Genomic DNA, 12,550 nt, shown 5'->3' with positions numbered 1-12,550 from the left:
ATGGCGTAGCAGTCAGGCGTCTTTGTCTTCATCTTGTCGTGTCCCGTGTATATATCTTTTTATATATTTTTTTCTTTGCATATATTTCTTTATAATTTTTTTAACCTCAACTTCAACATACTCTCCTGCAACCCGCCTCACCCAAGGTGGTATGGATGTTCTATTTTCTTTACTTTAGAACCGGAACCCCCAACAGAAGCTAGCCAGCTAACTAGTGTAGGGGGTGGGTGCCAAAGACCCTCCCCATTATTGATTAAGGGGACCTTAAGATTCATATGTTTTGCTGCAGGCCTTATAATAAGATAGTGTTGCTGTGTGTCTAAAACCTCTGCCACTATACGTTGCACAAGCTATCTATATTAGTCCTTGTGTTTAAGCCCTGGCTGTTGAGAGAGTGTGCTTGCAGGTTAGGTCTGAGGCAGACTAAAACCATAAACACTGTCTGGTGTTGACATTTTGATCTTGTGTGACATTAGACAATGCTAATAAATTCAGGGAAGCTACTGTACTAGGCTGACTTATAAGGTAGGGGGTGATCACATGTATAAAATCAGCTGTGCCCTTAGGTGGAGTGCGGAACTTACTTGGAAACGTGTGCTGTGTTCCCGTTGTCAACTTCTGTCTGCAATTGCATTTATAAATTAATGATTGATTTACTTAAAGATATTGTCTGATTGCTGATTTCACCAATAAGCAAATGATTGACAAGGAACAAGGAAATAACCCCTGGGGCGCAGGGTAGCCTAGTGGTTAGAGTGTTGGGCTAGTAACTGGAAGGTTGCAAGTTCAAATCCCCAAGCTGACAAGGTACAAATCTGTCGTTCTGCCCCTGAACAGGCAGTTAACCCACTGTTCCTAGGCCGTCATTGAAAATAAGAATTTGTTCTGAACTGACTTGCCTAGTTAAATAAAGGTAAAATAAAAAAATTAAAAAATAGTTACTAGCTAGTAGTCAGCTATCCACTGCTAGCGATCATCAGCTAAGCTTTAGTATTTCCGGCGCCGACAGAGATGGCCGCCTCGCTTCGCGTTCCTAGGAAACTATGCAGTTTTTTGTTTTTTTACGTGTTATTTCTTACACTAGTACCCCAGGTCATCTTAGGTTTCATCACATACAGCCGAGAAGAACTACTGAATATAAGATCAGCGTCAACTCACCACCAGTACGACCAAGAATATGTTTTTCGCGATGCGGATCCTGTGTTCTGCCTTACAACCAGCGCCACGGGATGGTTCCCATGCAGCGACCCAAAAAAACGACTCAGAAAAAGAGGGAAACGAAGCGGTCTTCTGGTCAGACTCCGGAGACGGGCACATCGTGCACCACTCCCTAGCATTCTTCTTGCCAATGTCCAGTCTCTTGACAACAAGGTTGATGAAATCCGAGCAAGGGTAGCATTCCAGAGGGACATCAGAGACTGTAACGTTCTCTGTTTCACGGAAACGTGGCTCACTGGAGAGACGCAATCCGAAGCGGTGCAGCCAGCGGGTTTCTCCACGCATCGCGCGGACAGAAACGAACATCTTTCTGGTAAGAAGAGGGGCGGGGGCGTATGCCTTATGGCCAACGTGACATGGTGTGATGAAAGAAACATACAGGAACTCAAATCCTTCTGTTCACCTGATTTAGAATTCCTCACAATCAAATGTAGACCACATTATCTACCAAGAGAATTTTCTTCGATTATAATCACAGCCGTATATATCCCCCCCCAAGCAGACACATCGATGGCTCTGAACGAACTTTATTTAACTCTCTGCAAACTGGAAACGATTTATCCGGAGGCTGCATTCATTGTAGCTGGGGATTTTAACAAGGCTAATCTGCAAACAAGACTCCCTAAATTTTATCAGCATATCGATTGCGCAACCAGGGGTGGAAAGACCCTGGATCATTGTTACTCTAACTTCCGCGACGCATATAAGGCCCTGCCCCGCCCCCCTTTCGGAAAAGCTGACCACGACTCCATTTTGTTGATCCCTGCCTACAGACAGAAACTAAAACAAGAAGCTCCCACGCTGAGGTCTGTCCAACGCTGGTCCGACCAAGCTGACTCCACACTCCAAGACTGCTTCCATCACGTGGACTGGGAGATGTTTCGTATTGCGTCAGCCAACAACATTGACGAATACGCTGATTCGGTGTGCGAGTTCATTAGAACGTGCGTTGAAGATGTCGTTCCCATAGCAACGATTAAAACATTCCCCAACCAGAAACCGTGGATTGATGGCAGCATTCGTGTGGAACTGAAGGCGCGAACCACTGCTTTTAATCAGGGCAAGGTGTCTGGTAACATGACTGAATACAAACAGTGCAGCTATTCCCTCCGCAAGGCTATCAAACAAGCTAAGCGCCAGTACAGAGACAAAGTAGAATCTCAATTCAACGGCTCAGACACAAGAGGCATGTGGCAGGGTCTACAGTCAATCACGGACTACAGGAAGAAACCCAGCCCAGTCACGGACCAGGATGTCTTGCTCCCAGGCAGACTAAACAACTTTTTTGCCCGCTTTGAGGACAATACAGTGCCACTGACACGGCCTGCAACGAAAACATGCGGTCTCTCCTTCACTGCAGCCGAAGTGAGTAAGACATTTAAACGTGTTAACCCTCGCAAGGCTGCAGGCCCAGACGGCATCCCCAGCCGCGCCCTCAGAGCATGCGCAGACCAGCTGGCCGGTGTGTTTACGGACATATTCAACCAATCCCTATACCAGTCTGCTGTTCCCACATGCTTCAAGAGGGCCACCATTGTTCCTGTTCCCAAGAAAGCTAAGGTAACTGAGCTAAACGACTACCGCCCCGTAGCACTCACATCCGTCATCATGAAGTGCTTTGAGAGACTAGTCAAGGACCATATCACCTCCCCCCTACCTGACACCCTTGACCCACTCCAATTTGCTTACCGCCCAAATAGGTCCACAGACGATGCAATCTCAACCACACTGCACACTGCCCTAACCCATCTGGACAAGAGGAATACCTATGTGAGAATGCTGTTCATCGACTACAGCTCGGCATTCAACACCATAGTACCCTCCAAGCTCGTCATCAAGCTCGAGACCCTGGGTCTCGACCCCGCCCTGTGCAACTGGGTACTGGACTTCCTGACGGGCCGCCCCCAGGTGGTGAGGGTAGGCAACAACATCTCCTCCCCGCTGATCCTCAACACTGGGGCCCCACAAGGGTGCGTTCTGAGCCCTCTCCTGTACTCCCTGTTCACCCACGACTGCGTGGCCACGCACGCCTCCAACTCAATCATCAAGTTTGCGGACGACACAACAGTGGTAGGCTTGATTACCAACAACGACGAGACGGCCTACAGGGAGGAGGTGAGGGCCCTCGGAGTGTGGTGTCAGGAAAATAACCTCACACTCAACGTCAACAAAACTAAGGAGATGATTGTGGACTTCAGGAAACAGCAGAGGGAACACCCCCCCATCCACATCGATGGAACAGTAGTGGAGAGGGTAGCAAGTTTTAAGTTCCTCGGCATACACATCACAGACAAACTGAATTGGTCCACTCACACAAACAGCATCGTGAAGAAGGCGCAGCAGCGCCTCTTCAACCTCAGGAGGCTGAAGAAATTCGGCTTGTCACCAAAAGCACTCACAAACTTCTACAGATGCACAATCGAGAGCATCCTGGCGGGCTGTATCACCGCCTGGTATGGCAACTGCACCGCCCTCAACCGTAAGGCTCTCCAGAGGGTAGTGAGGTCTGCACAACGCATCACCGGGGGCAAACTACCTGCCCTCCAGGACACCTACACCACCCGATGCTACAGGAAGGCCATAAAGATCATCAAGGACATCAACCACCCGAGCCACTGCCTGTTCACCCCGCTGTCATCCAGAAGGCGAGGTCAGTACAGGTGCATCAAAGCTGGGACCGAGAGACTGAAAAACAGCTTCTATCTCAAGGCCATCAGACTGTTAAACAGCCACCACTAACATTGAGTGGCTACTGCCAACACACTGTCAATGCCACTGACTCTACTCCAGCCACTTTAATCATGGGAATTGATGGGAAATTATGTAAATATATCACTAGCCACTTTAAACAATGCTACCTTATATAATGTTACTTACCCTACATTATTCATCTCATATGCATACGTAGATACTGTACTCTATATCATCGACTGCATCCTTATGTAATACATGTATCACTAGCCACTTTAACTGTGCCACTTGGTTTACATACTCATCTCATATGTATATACTGTACTCGATATCATCTACTGTATCTTGCCTATGCTGCTCTGTACCATCACTCATTCATATATCCTTATGTACATATTCTTTATCCCCTTACACTGTGTATAAGACAGTAGTTTTTTTTGGAATTGTTAGTTAGATTACTTGTTCGTTATTACTGCATTGTCGGAACTAGAAGCACAAGCATTTCGCTACACTCGCATTAACATCTGCTAACCATGTGTATGTGACAAATAAATTTGATTTGATTTTTGATTTGAGCCCGGACACCTCCTGCCAGTCTGCACAGCCCAATTCAATCCAGAGCATATCAGACTTCTTTTTCTCCATATCTCCGGATTCCTACGGCAAGCTCTGAACCTTTTCACCTAGATCAATGCAGCTAGCTAGCTGCTATCCGAGTGGCTACTCCTGGCTAACGTCTCTGTCCCGAAGCAAGCACCAATAAGCTTGGAGCTAGCCTATGCTGGGCCCATCTCCCGGCTAGCTGAAGAGGTCCATCAGCCACTTCTTGGGCTACAATACCTATTTTGCCAATTGGCCTGGACCCCTTTTACTGCCGATACGGAGCCCCGCCGATCCATCACGACTGGACTACCACGACCGGACGTAATCCTCCCGAAGGTGTTTTTCAACAGGCTCCTCCGTCGCGACGTCCCCTGAATGCCCATCTGCTAGCCGCGGCCCGCTAGCTGTCTAGAGCATATCGGACTGTTAGCTGAAGAGGATCATCAGCCAATTTCTTGGGCTACTATACCTATTTTGACAATTGGCCTGGACCCTGTTACTACACAGAGCCCTGCAGATCCATCACGACTGGTCTGCCGACGTAAAGGCACGAGGGGGCTACAACAGTCTCTTCCGTCGCGACGTCCCTCTAAGGCCCTTCTGCTAGCCTGCTAGCCCCGACCCACTAGCTGTCTGAATCGCCATGTCTCCAGCCCACCTAGCTACTCACTAGACTCTATGATCACTCGTCTACGCATGCTTCTCCCTAATGTCAATATGCATTGTCCATTGCTGTTTTGTTTGTTTAGTGATTATTGTCTTATTCACTGTAGAGCCTCCAGCCCTGCTCAATAATGCCTTATCTAATCCTTTTGTTCCACCTCCCACACATGCGGTGACCTCACCTGGTTTAAATGGTGTCTCTAGAGACAATACCTCTCTCATCGTCACTCAATGCCTATATTTACCTCCACTTCACATCCTACCATACCTTTGTCTGTACATTATGCCTTGAATCTATTCTACTGCCCCCAGAAACCTGCTCCTTTTACTCTCTGTTCCGAACGTACTAGACGACCAGTTCTTATAGCCTTTAGCTGTACCCTTATCCTACTCCTCCTTTGTTCCTCTTGTGATGTAGAGGTTAATCCAGGCCCTGCAGTGCCTAGCTCCACTCCCATTCCCCAGGTGCTCTCATTTGTTGATTTCTGTAACCGTAAAAGCCTTGGTTTCATGCATGTTAATATTAGAAGCCTCCTCTCTAAGTTTGTTTTATTCACTGCTTTTACACACTCTGCCAACCCGGATGTCCTAGCCGTGTCTGAATCCTGGCTTTGGAAGGCTAACAAAAACCCTGAAATGTCCTTCCCAAACTATAACATTATCCGACAAGATAGAACTGCCAAAGGGGGGCGGAGTTGCAATCTAATGCAGAGATAGCCTGCAGTGTTCTGTCATACTATCCAGGTCTGTGCCCAAACAATTCGAGCTTGTACTTTTAAAAATCCACCTTTCCAGAAACAAGTCTCTCACCGTTGCCGCTTGTTATAGACCCCCTTCAGCCCCCAGGTGTGCCCTGAACGCCATATGTGAATGGATTGCCCCCCATCTCTCTTCAGAGTTCGTACTGTTAGGTGATCTAAACTGGGATATGCTCAACACCCCGGCTGTCCTGCAATCTAAACTTGATGCCCTCAATCTCACACAAATTATCAGTGAACCTACCAGGTACAACCCCAAATCCGTAAACATGGGCACCCTCATAGATCTCATCCTAAACAGCCTGCACTCCAAATACACCTCTGCTGTTTTCAACCAGGATCTCAGCGATCACTGCCTCATTGCCTGCGTGCGTAATGGGTCTGCAGTCAAACGACCACCCCTCATCACTATTCTAAAACACTTCAGTGAGCAGGCCTTTCTAATCGACCTGGCCCGGAAGGGTATTGACCTCTTTCCGTCAGTAGAGGATGCCTGGTTTTTCTTTAAAAGTGCTTTCCTCACCATCTTAAATAAGCATGCCCAATTTTTTTTTAAATGGAACCAAGAACAGATATAGCCCCTGGTTCACTCAAGACCTGACTGCCCTTGACCACAAAAATATCCTGTGGTGTACTGCATTCGCATCGAATAGCCCCCGCAATAGGCAACTTTTCAGGGAAGTTAGCAACAAATATACACAAGCAGTTAGGAAAGCTAAGGCTAGTTTTTTCAAACAGAAATTTGCATCCTGTAGCACAAACTCCAAAACGTTCTGGGACACTGTATATTCCATGGAGAATAAGAGCACCTCCTCCCAGCTGCCCACTGCACTGAGGCTAGGAAACACTGTCACCGCCGATTAATCCACGATAATTGTGAATTTCAATAAACAGCAACTTGCCCAAGCCTTCCCATTTCTCCTTCACCCAAATCCAGATAGCTGATGTTCTGAAAAATCTGGACCCCTACAAATCATTCGGGCTAGACAACCTGGACCCTCTCTTTCTAAAATGATCCGCCAAAATTGTTGCAACCCCTATTACTAGCCTGTTCAACCTCTCTTTCGTATCGTCTGAGATCTCCAAAGATTGGAAAGCTGCCGCGGTCATCCCCCTCTTCAAAGGAGGAGACACTCTAGACCCAAACTGCTACAGACCTATATCTATTCTGCCCTGCCTTTCTAAGGTCTTCGAAATCCAAGTTAACAAACAGATCACCGACCATTTCGAATCCCACCGTACCTTCGCTGCTATGCAATCTGATTCCCTAGCTGGTTATGGGTGCACCTCAGCCACGCCCAAGGTCCTAAACGATATCATAACTGCCATCGATAAGAGACAATACTGTGCAGCTGTATTCATCGACCTGGACAAGGCTTTCGACTCTGTCAATCAACACATCCTTATCGGCAGACTCAACAGCCTTGGTTTCTCTAATGACTGCATCGCCTGGTTCACTAACTACTTCTCAGACAGAGTTCAGTGAGTCAAATCGGAAGGCCTGGACCTCTGACAGTCTCTATGGGGGTGCCACAGGGTTCAATTCTCGGGCCAACTATTTTCTCTGTATATATCAATGATGTCACTCTTGCTGCTGGTGATTCTTTGATCCACCTCTACGCAGACGACACCATTCTGTATACTTCTGGCCCTTCTTTGGACACTGTGTTAACTAACCTCCAGACAAGATTCAATGCCATACATCTCTCCTTCCATGGCCTCCAACTGCTCATTTAGTAAAACTAAATGCATGCTCTTCAACCGATCGCTGCCGCACCTGCCCGCCCGTCCAGCATCACTACTCTGGACGGTTCTGACTTAGAATATGTGGACAACTACAAATACCTAGATGTCTGGTTAGACTGTAAACTCTCCTTCCAGACTCACATTAAGCATCTCCAATCCAAAATTAAATCTAGAATCAACTTCCTTTTTCACAACAAAGCATCCTTCACTCATGCTGCCAAACATATCCTCGTAAATCTGACTGCCAAACTGATCCTTGACTTTGGAGATGTCATTTACAAAATAGCCTCCAACACTCTACTCAGCAAATTGGAGGCAGTCTATCACAGTACCATCTGTTTTGTCACCAATGCCCCATATACTACCCACCACTGCGACCTGTATGCTCTCGTTGGCTGGCCCTCACTTCATATTCGTTGCCAAACCCACTGGCTCCAGGTCATCTATAAGTCTTTGCTGGGTAAAGCCCCGCCTTATCTCAGCTTACTGGTCACCATAGCAGCACCCACCCGTAGCATGCGCTCCAGCAGGTATATTTCACTAGTCACCCCCAAAGCCAATTCCCCCTTTGCCGCCTCTCCTTCTAGTTCTCTGCTGCCAATGACTGGAACAAATGTCAAAAATCACTGAAGCTGGAGACTCATATCTCCCTCACTAACTTTAAGCACCAGCTGTCAGAGCAGCTCACAGATCACTGCACCTGTACATAGCCCATCTGTAAATAACCCATCCAACTACCTCATCCCCATACTGTTATTATTTTATTTTTTTGCTCATTTACAACCCAGCACATTCATCTTCTGCAGATCTATCACTCCAGTGTTTAATTGCTAAATTGTAATTATTTCCTCACTATGGCCTATTTATTGCCTTACCTCCCTTATCTTACCTCATTTGAACACACATAGTTTATTCCATGTGTAACTCTGTGTTGTTGTTTGTGTCGCTTTGCTTTATCTTGGCCAGGTCGCAGTTTTAAATGAGAACATGTGCTCAACTAGCCTACCTGGTTAAATAAAGGTGTGAAGAATAATACAAATAAGAGTGATAGAGCTCCTCCCAACCACCTTTTTTAAAAGTGAAAAGCCTCTCTGCAATGATGAATGAGTTGTTATCATCCCTTCAGTATACAGGCCATACTAAGCCTGACTCATGGCTCACATCCCATTGTACATTCCAGTACAATCTGTCAAAGCAGGATTGAATAGAAACTCTGAAAAGATTCTGCATAGCTTGCATTTGTCACAGGGTTAATAGTAGACTTTGGACTGATCTTGCTTGAGAATAAGCCTAGAGCACAGAATGAGCCATTGGCAATTTCATTTTTTTCAACACAACCTGCAAGTAAAATACAACTGGTGCTCTCTTATCTGTATGTGCCCTGACAATATAGTCGTGAATATTTACCCTATTCAAACTTTGCTATTGGTAGCTCTTGAAAGAGACAGGTGGAAAGGGTGAGAAGCAGGTGCAAGGGAGTTTAAAGTACACTGGTGATTATGGAGGGTGTGTAAGCCAGCCATGACACAACCCTGTCACCCACAAAGGGCTTTGCTGAGATCTGGAAACACTATCACCATTGAACTGAAGAACACACACACTGACTGTAGTATTTCTATGATGAGATCCCTGAGCACTGTCAGAATGACCTAAGCAATTACCTTGGACCTGCTCATTCAAAGACTTTCATCTGAAAAACCTGAATGAAAGCAGATTTGTATTAGATGTAGGATCAGCTTACCCTCCCCAAATTCTAGAGGGAAAACACAAAACTGACATCAATGTTGAGGGGGAAATTCACCCTACTGTACTCATTGGTGCCCCGGTTCATCTGACTGTTTGAACTTTGTACCCCGATTACCCTACAGGCTTTAAAAGGTGAACCCACCATCCACAATGGAGTCCTAAAACTCATTCTCCTAGAATCATGTTTTTTGTTTCTTAGCCTTTTCAAAGTGTTTGATATGTGAATCAGGAGAGTTCATAACAGGGAGAAATTATGTGTTGTTGTGTTGTGTGAACAAAACTTAGTGAAGGGAGGAGTTGAGGAGCTGTTTGGATCACGGGAATTCTGTAATGCCACTGTTGAAATTATTATGGATAATGAATAAACAATATCCCCATTTTAAAGAGAATTGTAACTAAGTAAACTTATACATTGTTTTATAAGTGATTAACTGTCACGCCCTGGTCAAAGTATTTTGTGTTTATCTTTATTATTTGTTCAGGCCAGGGTGTGACATGGGGTTATTGTATTGTCCTATTGGGGTTTTTGTAAGCATTGGGATTTGTGGTTGATTAGGGGTGTGTCTTGTATAGGCTTGGCTGCCTGAGGCGGTTCTCAATCTGAGTCAGGTAATTCTCGTTGTCTCGGATTGGGAACCGTATTTAGGTAGCCTGAGTTTCACTTTGTATTTCGTGGGTGATTGTCCTATCTGTCCTATGTGTACTCTCTGTTAGTTTGCACAAGTATAGGCTGTTTTCGGTTTTCGTTTATTGTTTTGTAGTGTTCGTGTTTAGTCGTGTTTACGTTTGTTTAAATAAATATGGATCGCAATCGACACGCTGCAGTTTGGTCCGACTCTCCTTCATCACAACTAGAAAGCCGTAACATTAACAATATGCGTTCATATGAAAGGATTGTGTGACACGGACAAGGAGTAATAAAAAGTTAATGAACACCATTCCAACTAGGCAAAACAAATGTTTTGTGGACTGTGTAAACACAGAAGGTCGTTAGCCTATGGTTGACCCTACTGAAACTTAGCTCTGGGGTTTTTAGATAAGGCAGTGAGTGCATTCCTAGGTTGTCTGTTAATTAAAACTGTCAGTTCAGTGGTGATCGATAACGTTGAGGGGTCAAAAGTTATCTGGGAGTGTGTTAGTAAGTTAGAATGAACTTTTCACCTTACTTTGTCCCGGTCGAGAGGAGGGGATTCTGTTAATGTAGAACCCTGGATAGACTGCTTATATAGCTGTGTAGGTGTACGTACATATAATTACTATTTGTACTTTATTACTATTTTCTCTTAGCATTTTAGTATTATGTATGTGTATATTTTAAATCAGTGTAGATTGTTATACTGGGGTATGAATGTTTGTATGTGTATATGTGCATATGGATGTATATACATATTCTTTAAATATATATTTTTATATACGATTTCTTTGTGTGGGTATGTAGGTGTGTGTGTGTGTGTGTGTATGTATGTGTGTATGTATATGTATCGGTGTATGTGTATATATATGTATGTATGTGTATGTGTGTATGCATGTGTGCCTTGCGAAAGTATTCGGCCCCCTTGAACTTTGCGACCTCTTGCCACATTTCAGGCTTCAAACATAAAGATATAAAACTGTATTTTTTTGTGAAGAATCAACAACAAGTGGGACACAATCATGAAGTGGAACGACATTTATTGGATATTTCAAACTTTTTTAACTAATCAAAAACTGAAAAATTGGGCGTGCAAAATTATTCAGCCCCTTTACTTTCAGTGCAGCAAACTCTCTCCAGAAGTTCAGTGAGGATCTCTGAATGATCCAATGTTGACCTAAATGACTAATGATGATAAATACAATCCACCTGTGTGTAATCAAGTCTCCGTATAAATGCACCTGCACTGTGATAGTCTCAGAGGTCCGTTAAAAGCGCAGAGAGCATCATGAAGAACAAGGAACACACCAGGCAGGTCCGAGATACTGTTGTGAAGAAGTTTAAAGCCGGATTTGGATACAAAAAGATTTCCCAAGCTTTAAATATCCCAAGGAGCACTGTGCAAGCGATAATATTGAAATGGAAGGAGTATCAGACCACTGCAAATCTACCAAGACCTGGCCGTCCCTCTAAACTTTCAGCTCATACAAGGAGAAGACTGATCAGAGATGCAACCAAGAGGCCCATGATCACTCTGAATGAACTGCAGAGATCTACAGCTGAGGTGGGAGACTCTGTCCATTCGACAACAATCAGTCGTATATTGCACAAATCTGGCCTTTATGGAAGAGTGGCAAGAAGAAAGCCATTTCTTAAAGATATCCATAAAAAGTGTTGTTTAAAGTTTGCCACAAGCCACCTGGGAGACACACCAAACATGTGGAAGAAGGTGCTCTGGTCAGATTAAACCAAAATTGAACTTTTTGGCAACAATGCAAAACGTTATGTTTGGCGTAAAAGCAACACAGCTCATCGCCCTGAACACAACATCCCCACTGTCAAACATGGTGGTGGCAGCATCATGGTTTGGGCCTGCTTTTCTTCAGCAGGGACAGGGAAGATGGTTAAAATTGATGGGAAGATGGATGGAGCCAAATACAGGACCATTCTGGAAGAAAACCTGATGGAGTCTGCAAAAGACCTGAGACTGGGACGGAGATTTGTCTTCCAACAAGACAATGATCCAAAACATAAAGCAAAATCTACAATGGAATGGGTCAAAAATAAACATATCCAGGTGTTAGAATGGCCAAGTCAAAGTCCAGACCTGAATCCAATCGAGAATCTGTGGAAAGAACTGAAAACTGCTGTTCACAAATGCTCTCCATCCAACCTCACTGAGCTCGAGCTGTTTTGCAAGGAGGAATGGGAAAAAATGTCAGTCTCTCGATGTGCAAAACTGATAGAGACATACCCCAAGCGACTTACAGCTGTAATCGCAGCAAAAGGTGGCGCTACAAAGTATTAACTTAAGGGGGCTGAATAATTTTGCACGCCCAATTTTTCAGTTTTTGATTTGTTAAAAAAGTTAGAAATATCCAATAAATGTCGTTCCACTTCATGATTGTGTCCCACTTGTTGTTGATTCTTCCCCAAAAAATACAGTTTTATATCTTTATGTTTGAAGCCTGAAATGTGGCAAAAGGTCGCAAAG

Source organism: Oncorhynchus kisutch, linkage group LG8 (genome assembly GCF_002021735.2).
Source record: "Oncorhynchus kisutch isolate 150728-3 linkage group LG8, Okis_V2, whole genome shotgun sequence".
Lineage (NCBI taxonomy): Eukaryota > Metazoa > Chordata > Actinopteri > Salmoniformes > Salmonidae > Oncorhynchus > Oncorhynchus kisutch.
The sequence above is the reverse complement of the archived record's forward strand: the minus strand, read 5'-3'. Positions refer to the sequence as shown.